This window comes from Callospermophilus lateralis, chromosome 2 (assembly GCF_048772815.1).
Source record: "Callospermophilus lateralis isolate mCalLat2 chromosome 2, mCalLat2.hap1, whole genome shotgun sequence".
Taxonomy (NCBI): Eukaryota; Metazoa; Chordata; class Mammalia; order Rodentia; family Sciuridae; genus Callospermophilus; species Callospermophilus lateralis.
The window spans coordinates 35,484,185-35,495,604 of NC_135306.1; the positions used below are offsets into that span (position 1 = coordinate 35,484,185).

An 11,420-nucleotide genomic window follows, 5' to 3' on the forward strand; every position below is an offset into this window, starting at 1 on the left:
GGACTTGAAATTAAGTGCTACAAAATAGAGCATTCTATATATAAATATAACAGGGGGTTAAAGCTCTCTAAACCTATACAGAAATGGTTTCTCTAAGGGGCTCTTCTTTCCAAAAGCTGATATGGCAAAAAAAGGTCTTGGGATCCCAACCATAGCAAGAGAGGTCCCCATATCTCTTAGAAAGCCAAGCAGGAATCTCAGGGACTCAAGGAAAGTTCACTGTGTCAGTTACAAAGAATTTCCCACATAGTCCTGCACAACATACTGGGGCTCCAGAGTTCACAAAGAGGTGTGAGGCCAAGGCCCATTTAATGATGAAATCCTACTTTGCCTGGTCCATTCCTTGGTGACCTAGCAGTGGACTAGCTATGCCAACACAGGGTTCAGGTTCCCAGGAACCTATTCTAACACTTCAATAGTTTAAGAGAGTACATGCACAACCAACTGGACTTGGGAACAGAGTTCTACCTAGAAAGAACAAAGCCCATGCATCTTGATCACTCCCTCTCAACGGTAGAGTGTTGGTACTAATGTTCATTTCTTTCTAGAGCCAGTCTCACTTCATGAACAGGTAAACCTCTCACAAACCCATTTAAGTTCTGGAATTGATGGATGGCAAGCACCACGTTCCCTATCTTCAAGTTCTCTGCTCTATAGCCTGTCCTCATCCAAGGCTGAATTACCAGCATATTATGAAACATTAATAATGGTCATCATGAATTTGGGACACCTAGAGTACAAATTCAACCTCAGAAGTGTGGTGAGCTTATAAAGGAAGACAGATTAATAAGGTAGGCCCTTATTAGAATAAGGATGGGTCATATTCTTAAATTGAAGTAGAGAAAAATCTGAATAAAATTATCAAAAATCTAAGAATTACAAAGGATTATTTTTTAAATATCATTTCAAAATGTCTAAAGCACTGATTTCATGAATCCTTTTGCTTGAAGAGAAAAAGTAAATTATTATCAGTAAAATGCCTTTAAACATTTAGCCAGTGAAGCCAGGTATAGTGGCTCATACCTGTAACCCCAACTACTCAGGAAGGTGAGGCAGGAGGATCACAATTCAAGGCCATCGAGGGCAACTAAGTAAGACCCTGTTTGTATTTTTCTTTTTTGTTGTTGTTTTAGGAGGAGTTAATGGTGCTGGAGATTGAATACAAGAGCACTAAGCCCTTTCTATTTTTATTTTGAGGCAAGGTCTCAATAAGTTGCTTAGGGCCTCACCAAATTGTTGAGGCTGGACTCAAACTTGCTATCCTCCTGCTTCAGCTCCCAACTCACTGTGATTACAGGCATGGGACACCGCACCCAGCTTAACAAGACCCTGTCTAAAATAAAAAATAGGGCTGAGCATGTAGCTCCATGGTAGAGTGCTCCTGGGTTCAATCCTCAGTACAAAAAAAAAAAAAAAAAAGTCACTGAAGAAAACTAGAAAAGCTTTGGGAGAAAAAATACAAAACTCAGCAAAAAAAAAAAAAAAAAAAAATGAAACAGCATTAAAAAAAAAAAACATTTTAGGCTCAATGTAAAAGAAGAAATGGAAAAAGAAAATGGGCACCATTTATTTAAAAGGTATTAGCCATTTCCCAGGAAGAAAATGGCATTGAAACAACTTAATAAGGAGCTTGAACTTTTAATCTACCTGAACCTGCATGAATAGAATAAGAAGCAAAGTCAAAGTCAGGTCCTGGTGCTGAGAGAAAATTGGTGATAAAAAATGCAACATCTCTCCTTCTGCTGGAAAAATCACAATCACAGAGGACATACTGATTCTCACTGGGCACCTGAAGGCGTAGAATTAGAAACACTCTTAATAGTAACATTAATTCAGAAATCTTTTAAAAAGCATTAGTCAATGGGACAAATATAAAAATAAAGTGGACCCCCATCACCAAAAAAGTGGGAAAACAAGACTCAGAATTTCTAAAACAAGCAATTATAGCAGTTAAAGTCCAAAGGTCAACACAAAGCTCAAAAATCTATGGGATCCTGATGAGGGAAAGAAAAAGAGCAGGGAAATGGAAATAGAGGAATGATGGACTATTAATCTGTGGAAAGCTGTCTGCTATAAAAATAAGCTAGCAGATCCACTGGAGAGCAAAGCCCCAACTAGTGCAGTACTGGGGTATTCAGTGCAGGGCTGACACATTTCAAAGTCTGAAAAACCATTAAGATGGAAATGGATAAGGGAAAATAGCAGGATTCAGGAAGAGTACTAAGAGCCACTACTGCCCTCCACATAAAGAACTGGGCTATTTTGAATTGTCACCCTCAGAAAGAAAATGCAATTTGTAGTATGATATTGGAATTCACTTCCTCAAATTAGAGATATAAGGGCATCATAACTTCTCAGGGGCATTTAACTACTGAACCACATCGATAGTCCTTTTTTTATTTTTATTTATTTTTGAGATAGGGTCTCATTAAGTTGCTTAGGCCTCGCTAAATTACAGAGACTGGTTTTGAATTTACAATCCTCCTACCTCAGCCTCCCAAATTGCTGGGATTACAGGCATACACCACCTGCCTGGACACTTTCTAATTTTGAGACAGGGTCTCACTAAGCTGCCAAGGCTGCCCTCAAACTTATGATCCTCTTGGCTCAGCCTCTTGAGTAGCTGGGGCAGGCTTGTGCCACTGCACCCAGCTTTATTTTTTTGAGACAGGGTCTCATTAAATTGCTCATGCCAGCCTCTACACTCACAATCCTTCTGCCTCAGTCTCCCAAGTAGCTGAAATTACAGGTGAGGAAGGACTGAAGAGCCTGAGAGCAGTCCCGGGCCAAGCAGCAAGAGCAAGAAGTAGTTTGCTACCTTGATAACAGATTATACTTGATTTTTAAATTTTGTGGATGTGGAACTCATTCTAAATGCTCTTAAATGTCCTGGTTATCCTCTAGAATCTGGAATATATAACACAGAAAGAGTTGTGATTGGAATAACCTAACTACATTATTAGTCAATGTGGAAGATTGCCACTGTAGACAATAAAGGAGGAAACTATCCTAATCAGACACCTGAATGTCCTTTTCAGATGTGAATAAATAGAAGAATTGGAGGTATACATAACTGAGAACTCAACTTCTCTGGCTAGAATTAATGAGGAGGAGGTTTATGGTTAAATTTTAAGGGCAGCAACAAACTGGGGTATTTTGTTACTAAGAGAATTTTGGGGGCTATGCTAAAAACACATTTATCTGCTACAAAATACAAATATCACATCTAGAGAGTTTAATGAGACACTAATGAGAATAATTTCAACTGAAAACACAGAATGGCTTATAATGCAGCCTTGTAATACGGTTAATTAGCATCCTGCCCTGCTCTCTTGCAGAGGTTTCTGAGGAGACCAAAGAGACATCTGCAGGATGTGAGATCAACTGGTGAAACAAGCCCCATGAAGATATAAGGAGGCTTCTTCTGAGTTCTCCCACACTCATGAGAAACAGAAAACAAAACATAAACAAAAAAAAAAAAAAAAAAGAGAGAGAGAGAGAACTGAGCTTGTAGCTCAGAGGTGGAACACTTGCCTAGCATGAATGAGGCACTGGGTTCAATTCTCAGCACTACATATAAATAAATAAAATAAACGTCCATCGACAACTAAGAACTATTTAAAAAACTGTTACCCTGACCTTCTCCCTATCACATTAATCAAAGAGAAATGCCAAAGGTGAAACTCAAGAACAATTTCTCATCCGGGGCTTGATCATTCTCTTGGGATGCATTCTCCAGGGAGTGTCCCTTCCCCCTCGCCCTCACCCCCAGACTTCTTGGTGGAAGTGACCTGCTGCTGCGTTTATTGCTTTAGCCTTCTATGTACCCTTTTAGTAAGCCTTTTACACCACCACTTTAAGGTGAAGGGAGAGGAAGGATCTGGACTCTGAAAAGGGGATGGCAGCATATTTACTTTTTTTTTTAACGGAAATACACCACTGGAGTGAGTTGTACGGAAAGAAATAACGCAAATCCCTTCTTGGAGCTTCTTTCATGGACACAGCATTGGTCAAGGAAACAGGAATGGGAATTCACATGTATCAGTCTCCTGGGCGGCACGCACGGATAACCCTGTGAAGCCAGTTCCATCATTCTCCTCACCGGGGAGAAACCGAGTTTCACATGAGCCAAGAATCTCATCGGGTACTAGGCCGGTAATGTGGGTCTCCAGAAAACTCCTCCCGTCTCCCGGGAGCCGGGAGCGAACCGGGTAGGGGTGGCCACACCCCGCGCCCAGCACAGCCGAGACCCTGGCCCTCAGCTACAGCTGCGGAAGACAGACAGGAGAACTAACCTGAGGAGCGGAAGGCCGGGCGGGGTCGGGCCGGACGGAAGGACTGAAGAGCCCGCCAGCCGTCCGAGGCCAAGAGGCAAGAGCCAGAAGACCTTAGGAATCGTTTCGTTCACCAGGATCTGGTCGCTTCCGCCCGCCAAAGGAATCAAACCTCCCGGGCCGGAAGGGGCGGGGCGCGCGCGCCGCCGAGTCCCAGCGGGGCAGGGCGCACAGCTCTCGGGAGCGCGCGGGCGCGGGATTCCGGTGGGGAGGGGGCCTCGTGGACGTGATGGGGCGTCAATTGCTTGGCCCCGCCCCAACGTGGACGGCCGAGGAGTGACTCAAGCTCTGCCTCTTTGGACTGGAGTGTGCACCCTCCAGAGGGTGAAGGTTTTCCAGATTGGCATTGACGAGAAGAGTTACCGCATACTTAACTTTCTTTAGGTTCTCCCCTAGAATTGATCTGCCAGAGAAGTCCTTAGTGGTCACAGTTCTAATTTTCGGCCTCCCGCTGCCTAAAGGCGGTTTTCCCACCCAAAAAGACAGGTATACCACCCTCCTCTCCTGAATCTTACTAAATCTGTTGTCACAAGGAATAAAACCCCCAGGAACCAAATTAAACGTCCAGTAGCTAACTTATGCCACCATAAACACCAACCCAGCATCACAATAGTAGTTTTCTGATATATTTACTGTTTGGTCATTATTTATGTAATTTTTTCCCCCAGTACTGGGGACTGAGCCCAGGGCCTCTGTGTGTTAGCCAAGGTCTCTACTACTGAATTAGATTCCCAGCCCAAACTACCCCCACAGCCTTTTTTTTTTTTAACAAAGTCTGGCTAAATTACCATCTTGAACTTGAGATCATCCTGCCTTAGCCTCCCCAGTAGTTGGAATTACAGGTGTTAGCCAGCACACCCCATTATTTATATAATTTTTGATGGACTGGACAAATTATAACTGTAGTGATAACTCCGACCAAAGAAAAAATTTAAGAATTATAGCCACAGGAAAGAAAAAATATATTGAATTTAAATTTATATATTTTTATTACAATAAAATATAATAGGGTGCTGGATAAAGGATTGTAAGGCAAAAAAAAAAAAAAAAAGTTGCGTGAAGATAACATTCTTTCCTGGATTTTATACCCAGGCTGCAAAAAAAATAATAATAGCATTCTGGGGCCAGAAGATGTAGCTCCATGGTAGAGCACTTGCCTACTACCCACTGGATGCACTGGGCCCTGGGTCCAATTCCTGGCACCACAAAAGAAAGAATAAGATAAAGTTACATATGATTACAATGGGGCTAGTGAAGCCTAAATACCAGACTGAGGTTCTTTATAGTATAGATAGATATAGATTAGATATAGATAAGATTATGGGAGATGGAAATATGAACTAGGAGAAAAAAGGCGAAATAAGTGAATGTTAAAGAGGTAGTATATGTAGCAAGTAACAGCCTGACTTTAAAAAAAAAAAGTATATGGACTGGGATGTAGCTCAGTGATAGAACCCTTGGGTGAGTCGCTAGCTTCAGTCCGCAGCACTGCAAAATAAGAGGCAGTGTATTTTACAGTGATCTTTTTTCAATAGATGACAGTAGATATCAAATCATTCAAATATTTCCAACTTCTTACATACCTTTAAATGAGTGATGTTACACACCTTCATTTGAAAATATTTACAATATACTGTATATGGTGCCACATGCCTATAATCCCATTGACTCAGGAGGCTGAGGCAGGAAGATTGCAAATTCAAACCCAACCTCAGAAACTCAGCAAGGCCCTCAGCAACTTAGCAAGACCCTGTCTCAATTTTTAAAAATTAAAATTAAAAGGACGGGGGATGTAGCTCAGTGGTAAAGTGCTCCTGAATTCAATTTCCAGTACAAAAAAAAAAAAAGCTTTTTTGAAAATGTTTATAATAATCCCATTTTTTTAAAAAATTGCAATAAATTACATCCTTTGCAACTATTCAAAATTATGATGAAAAAAATTTACACATCTACTTAAAATTTTTCAAGATTGTTTTGAGTGTATATATCCAAAACAGTTTGAATATCACTAAGTTAAAGATAATTATATAGCAAGAGAAAACAACCCAGTGCCAGGAGTTAGGAGTTCTGAGCTTTGAGACCTGAAAGAAGAGCCCTACCCTCTATGGGCCTATATCCTCATATGAACAATAAAGAGGTTAGGTGGATTCGTGGCCTTGGCAGGTCAGCCTCCAGTACAACAAGCAACACGTCTGTGGAGGAAGCATCCTGGATCCCCAGTGGATCCTCACAGCAGCCCACTGCTTCAGGTACAATCAGGCCCATCTGCCTGCCCTTCTTTGATGAGGAGCTTGCTCCAGCCACCCAACTCTGGGTCCTCGGCTGGGGCTTTACAGAGCAGAATGGTGGGAAGATGTCTGACACACTGCTGCAGGCGTCAGTCCAGGTCATTGACCACACCCAGTGCAATGCAGAGGATGCCTACCAAGGAGAAGTCATTGAGAAGATGCTGTGTGCAGGCGTCCCAGGAGGTGGTGTGGACACCTACCAGGGTGACAGTGGTGGACCTCTGATGTACCAGTCTGACCGCTAGAAGGTGGTGGGCATCATGAGCTGGGGACATGCCTGTGGGGACCCAAGTACCCCAGGAGTGTATACCAAGGTCACAGCCTATCTCAACTGGATCTACAGTGTGTGGAAGTCTGAGATGTAAGGCTGTTGTCCCTCTGCAGTGTTCAGAGCTGCTTCTCTCCAGTCCTGCCCACTGGGGATCCCCCAGAAGTCCCACACTGGGGCTTGTCTCTCCACCCACAGCCTTGGCATTTGCTAGAGCAGCAAACGGCCTCCATTCCTGCAAGACCCTCACACCCCAGAGGCACCCAGAAGGAAGGCAGCTGCCCTAGCTCAGTCATCCCCAGTGCTTCCAGAATCCCAGGGAGAGATGCAGCCCGCTGAACGGAGGGAGCCAGCTATGGACCGAGGTCTCAGAAACACTGCTCACTAAGGAGGAACTTTCCCCCTCTACTGAATGGAAGAGGGTTCTTTCATGAGAACCCAGATGACCAGGCTGGAGAGGAGAAGAAGAGGGTCTGGCCAGCCCTCTTTCTCCACCCATTCCCAAGCCCACCGGAACAAGAAACCAGGTGTAATGTAAATGTACATCCTATCTTTAGCGTGACTACTGTTACCTACAGGTGTTATTATTGTTACTTCTAAGTGTCGTTGTCATTAAACAATGATATCTTTGGTAAAAATAATAAATAAATAAGTAGGTTAGATTACGGTTCCACTGCTCCCTGTTTTGAGAGTCATGAACTGCAATGGATCAGGCCATTAGAAATGTAACATCTCTATCAATAATAACACCATTAGCAGCAATAATAAAATCCAGTGCTGTTTTTTTTTAACAATTAATGTGTACTTACATACATAATCTCTATATCCGAATGCCTTCCCCCTCACACAGGGTAATTTGTGCTATTTATTCTTTCTTCAGTCACCAGTGTCTACCCCAAGCTGGGTCCTGTTCAAGGTAATGCCAGAAAAAATAGATATTTCTTCTGCTTGAAGGAGTTCAAAGACAGGAGCTAATAGATAACCAATGCTAATAAAGGATCAAATAGTAGTGCTATATACAAATGCATGCAGCCATGCAGTTTAGAACTCAAAAGGGGGAGCATTTAATTCTGCCCAAGGGATTGAAATATTTTGTACTGGCTCTGGGCCTTGAAAAAAAAAAAAAAGAAAGAAAGAAAGAAAAAAAATAAAAATACATCGACAAGGGAAGAAGAACATTCAGAAGTCTCGGTATAGAAAAGCAAGTTATCCGGGCACAGTGGCATATCCTGTAATTCCAGCCACTCAGGAGGATCACGAGTTCAAAGCCAGTCTCAGCAAAAGCAAAACTCTAAGCAACTCAGTAAGAGAAAGGGCTGGGGATATGGCTCAGTGGTCTAGTGCCCTTGAGTTCAATCCCTGGGAAAGAGAGAAAGAGAGAAAGAGGAATGAGAAAGAAAGAAAGAAGGAAAGAAAGAAAGAAAGAAAGAAAGAAAGAAAGAAAGAAAGAAAGAAAGGAGGGAGGGAGGGAGGGAGGGAGGGAGGGAGGAAGGAGAGAGAGGAAGGAGAGAGAAAGAAAGAAAGAAAGAGAAAGAAAGAAAGAAAGAAAGAGGGAGGGAGGAAGGAGAGAGAAAGAAAGAAAGAGGGAGGGAGGGAGGAAGGAGAGAGAGGAAGGAGAGAGAAAGAAAGAAAGAAAGAAAGAAAGAGGGAGGAAGGAGAGAGAGGAAGGAGAGAGAAAGAAAGAAAGAGGGAGGGAGGGAGGAAGGAGAGAGAGGAAGGAGAGAGAAAGAAAGAAAAAGAAAGAAAGAAAGAGAGGAAGGAGAGAGAGGAAGGAGAAAGAGAGAAAGAAAGAGGGAGAGGGAGGGAGGGAGAGGGAGAGAAAGAGAGAGAGAGGGAGGGAAGGAGGAAAGAAGGAAAAGCAAGTTAGGTGGAGCAAAATAAAAGCCTGCAGGGAGGGGGTGTGGCATAAAAGGTAGAGCTGGTAAGTACCTGAGGAGCACAACATAGAGAGTGTCTAAGAAAGGAATGGCTTTGTGCACAGGCTGTGGTTAGGAGAGCTGCTGACTAAGAAAGGGAGATGAAGGAATTTGCATCTTATTCTTTTTTTTGGGGGGGGGGGAGGGGTGTTACGTAGGATTGAATTGAACACAGGAGCACTTAACCACTGAGCCACATCCCCAGCCCTTCTTTGTATTTTAGAGACAGGAATTCTCTGAGTTGCTTAGGGCCTCGTTAAATTGCCAAGGCTGGCTTTGAACTGGTGGTCCTCCTGCCTCAGCATCGGGTGCCACTGGGATTACAGGCATGCACCACCATGCCTGGCTTGGATTCACATTTCAGAGAAAACTATTCCACCAGCATCCTAAGAGTATGCTAGGCCTGCTGAGACAAAGTGAGATCTGTGTGTCTCTGCTGACAGAATGAATGCCATGAATCTCAGTGCCATGAGTAACTGTGTCATCAGTGGAACAAGAAACAAAGGTTGCAGTCCTGTGTCTAAATATCTCATTTAGGGGCTGGGGATGTGGCTCAAGTGGTAGCGCGCTCACCTGGCATGCGTGCGGCCCAGGTTAGATCTTCAGCACCACATACAAACAAAGATGTTGTGTCTGCCGATAACTAAAAAATAAATATTAAAATTCTCTCTCTCACTCTCTCTTAAAAAAAAAAAAAAAGAATTCGTTTAAAAAAAAAAAGATATTGTGTCCACCTTAAAAAAACTTAAAAATAAATATTTTTAAATAATTAAAAAAAAAAAAAACTTCAGAGCCTGATGTGGCAGCAGCCCATGCTGTAACCCCAGTGTCTCAGGAGGCTGAGGCAGAAGGAGAACAAATTTCAGGACTGTCTTGGCAATTTAGCAAGACCCTGTCTAAAAAAAATTTTAAAGGGGCCAGGCCATGGCGCACATCTGTAATCCCAGCAACTCAATCCTCAGCACCACATAAAAATAAAGACGTTGTGTTCACCGAAAACTAAAAATGAATACATTTTTTAAAAAATTAAAAAAAAATTTAAGGCTGGCCTCAGCAATTTATCAAGGCCCAAGTAATTTAGCAAGACTGTGCCTCAATATTTTTAAATAAATTAAAAATAAAAAGGGCTGGGCTGGGGATGTGGCTCAAGCGGTAGCGCGCTCGCCTGGCATGCATGAGACCGGGGTTCAATCCTCAGCAGCATGTACAAACAAAGATGTTGTGTCCACCGAGAACTGAAAAATAAAAATATTTAAAAAAAAAAATAAAAAGGACTAAGTATGGAGCTTAGTGGTAAAGTGTTCCTAGGTTCAACCCCCAGTACCAAAGGAAAAAAAAATTCTTAAGGGGGCTGGGGATATAACTCAGTGGCAAATGACCCTTGGGTTCACCCCCAGTACCAAATAAATAAATAATTTTAAATTTTTCTGGATTACATTTTTTTAAAATTTCTGTTTACTACACACCAGAGTATCTTAATAGCACTATAAATAAACAATGATTTATTCTGTGAGTTATCATTCTTTGTTAGACACTATATTAGGGTTTATACAAATATTATTTCTAGTCCTATAAATTAGGTATGCCTATTCTCATTTACAGATGAAGAAACTAAGGCTCAAGGAGTTTCAGTATCTTGTGAGAAATAGATCCAGGGATCCAAAGCCCAGGGTTTTTCTATCATAATTCTCAGTTAATGTTTGCTGAACTGAATATGGGAGAAGTTTGAAGAATTAAAATTTTAGGTACCCTACAAATATAAGAGACTTTATATATTAATGATAATAATGATGAATACCAATCTAAAGGTCACCTTCATTAATAGGCATAGGCTGGGGCTGGGGTTATGGCTGAGTGAGAAAGTGCTTGCCTAGCATGTGAAAAGTGCTAGACCCCAGCATGGAAAGATAAATAATAAAAAAGCAAAAGGAAAATATTCTAAAGTAGAATAATTTGCAACCAATATTTCAAAAAATTATATAATTACACTGCCATCAGGGTTGCAAATAAAATGCCAACACTTTAGAGACATGGTTAAACTAAAAAATTGCTCATTATTTATCCAAAATTTGAGTTTAACTGGTCATCCTATATTTTTATTTACTATATCTAATAACCCTAAATACCACAGAAGCATATCTGGGTTTTTAAAAATATTTTTAGTTGTAGACGGGCACAATATCTTTATTTTGTTTATTTAGTTTTTTATGTGGTGCTGAGGATTGAACCCAGTGCCTCACACATGCTAGGCAAGCACTCTACCACTGAGCCACAACCCCAGCCCCCAGCATATCTGTTTTTTAAGCCAACAAAATAAGCTACCAAGATAATAAATAGCACAACCCCATTTTTGTTAAGAAAATGTATAAGAAGGAAGTATGGTAGTGAACTCCTATAATCCAAGCTACTCGGAAGGCTGAGGTAGGAGGATAAAAAAGGGTGAGGATGTAGGTGAGAAGGAGAACACTCACCTATAGCATGCATTAGGCCCTGGGTTTGATCTCTAACACAAAAGAATAAGAAGGAGGAGGAGGAGGAGGAGGAGGAGGAGGAGGAGGAGGGAGGAGGGAGGAGGAGAAGAAGAAATAATACACATTCAATAGTATGAAATAAT

General features: G+C 41.8%; 1 pseudogene; it reads left to right on the forward strand.

The window, feature by feature from the left end:
* Positions 1–706: 706 nt before the first annotated feature.
* Positions 707–6,987, forward strand: LOC143385661 (transmembrane protease serine 4 pseudogene; annotated as a pseudogene).
* Positions 6,988–11,420: the final 4,433 nt, after the last annotated feature.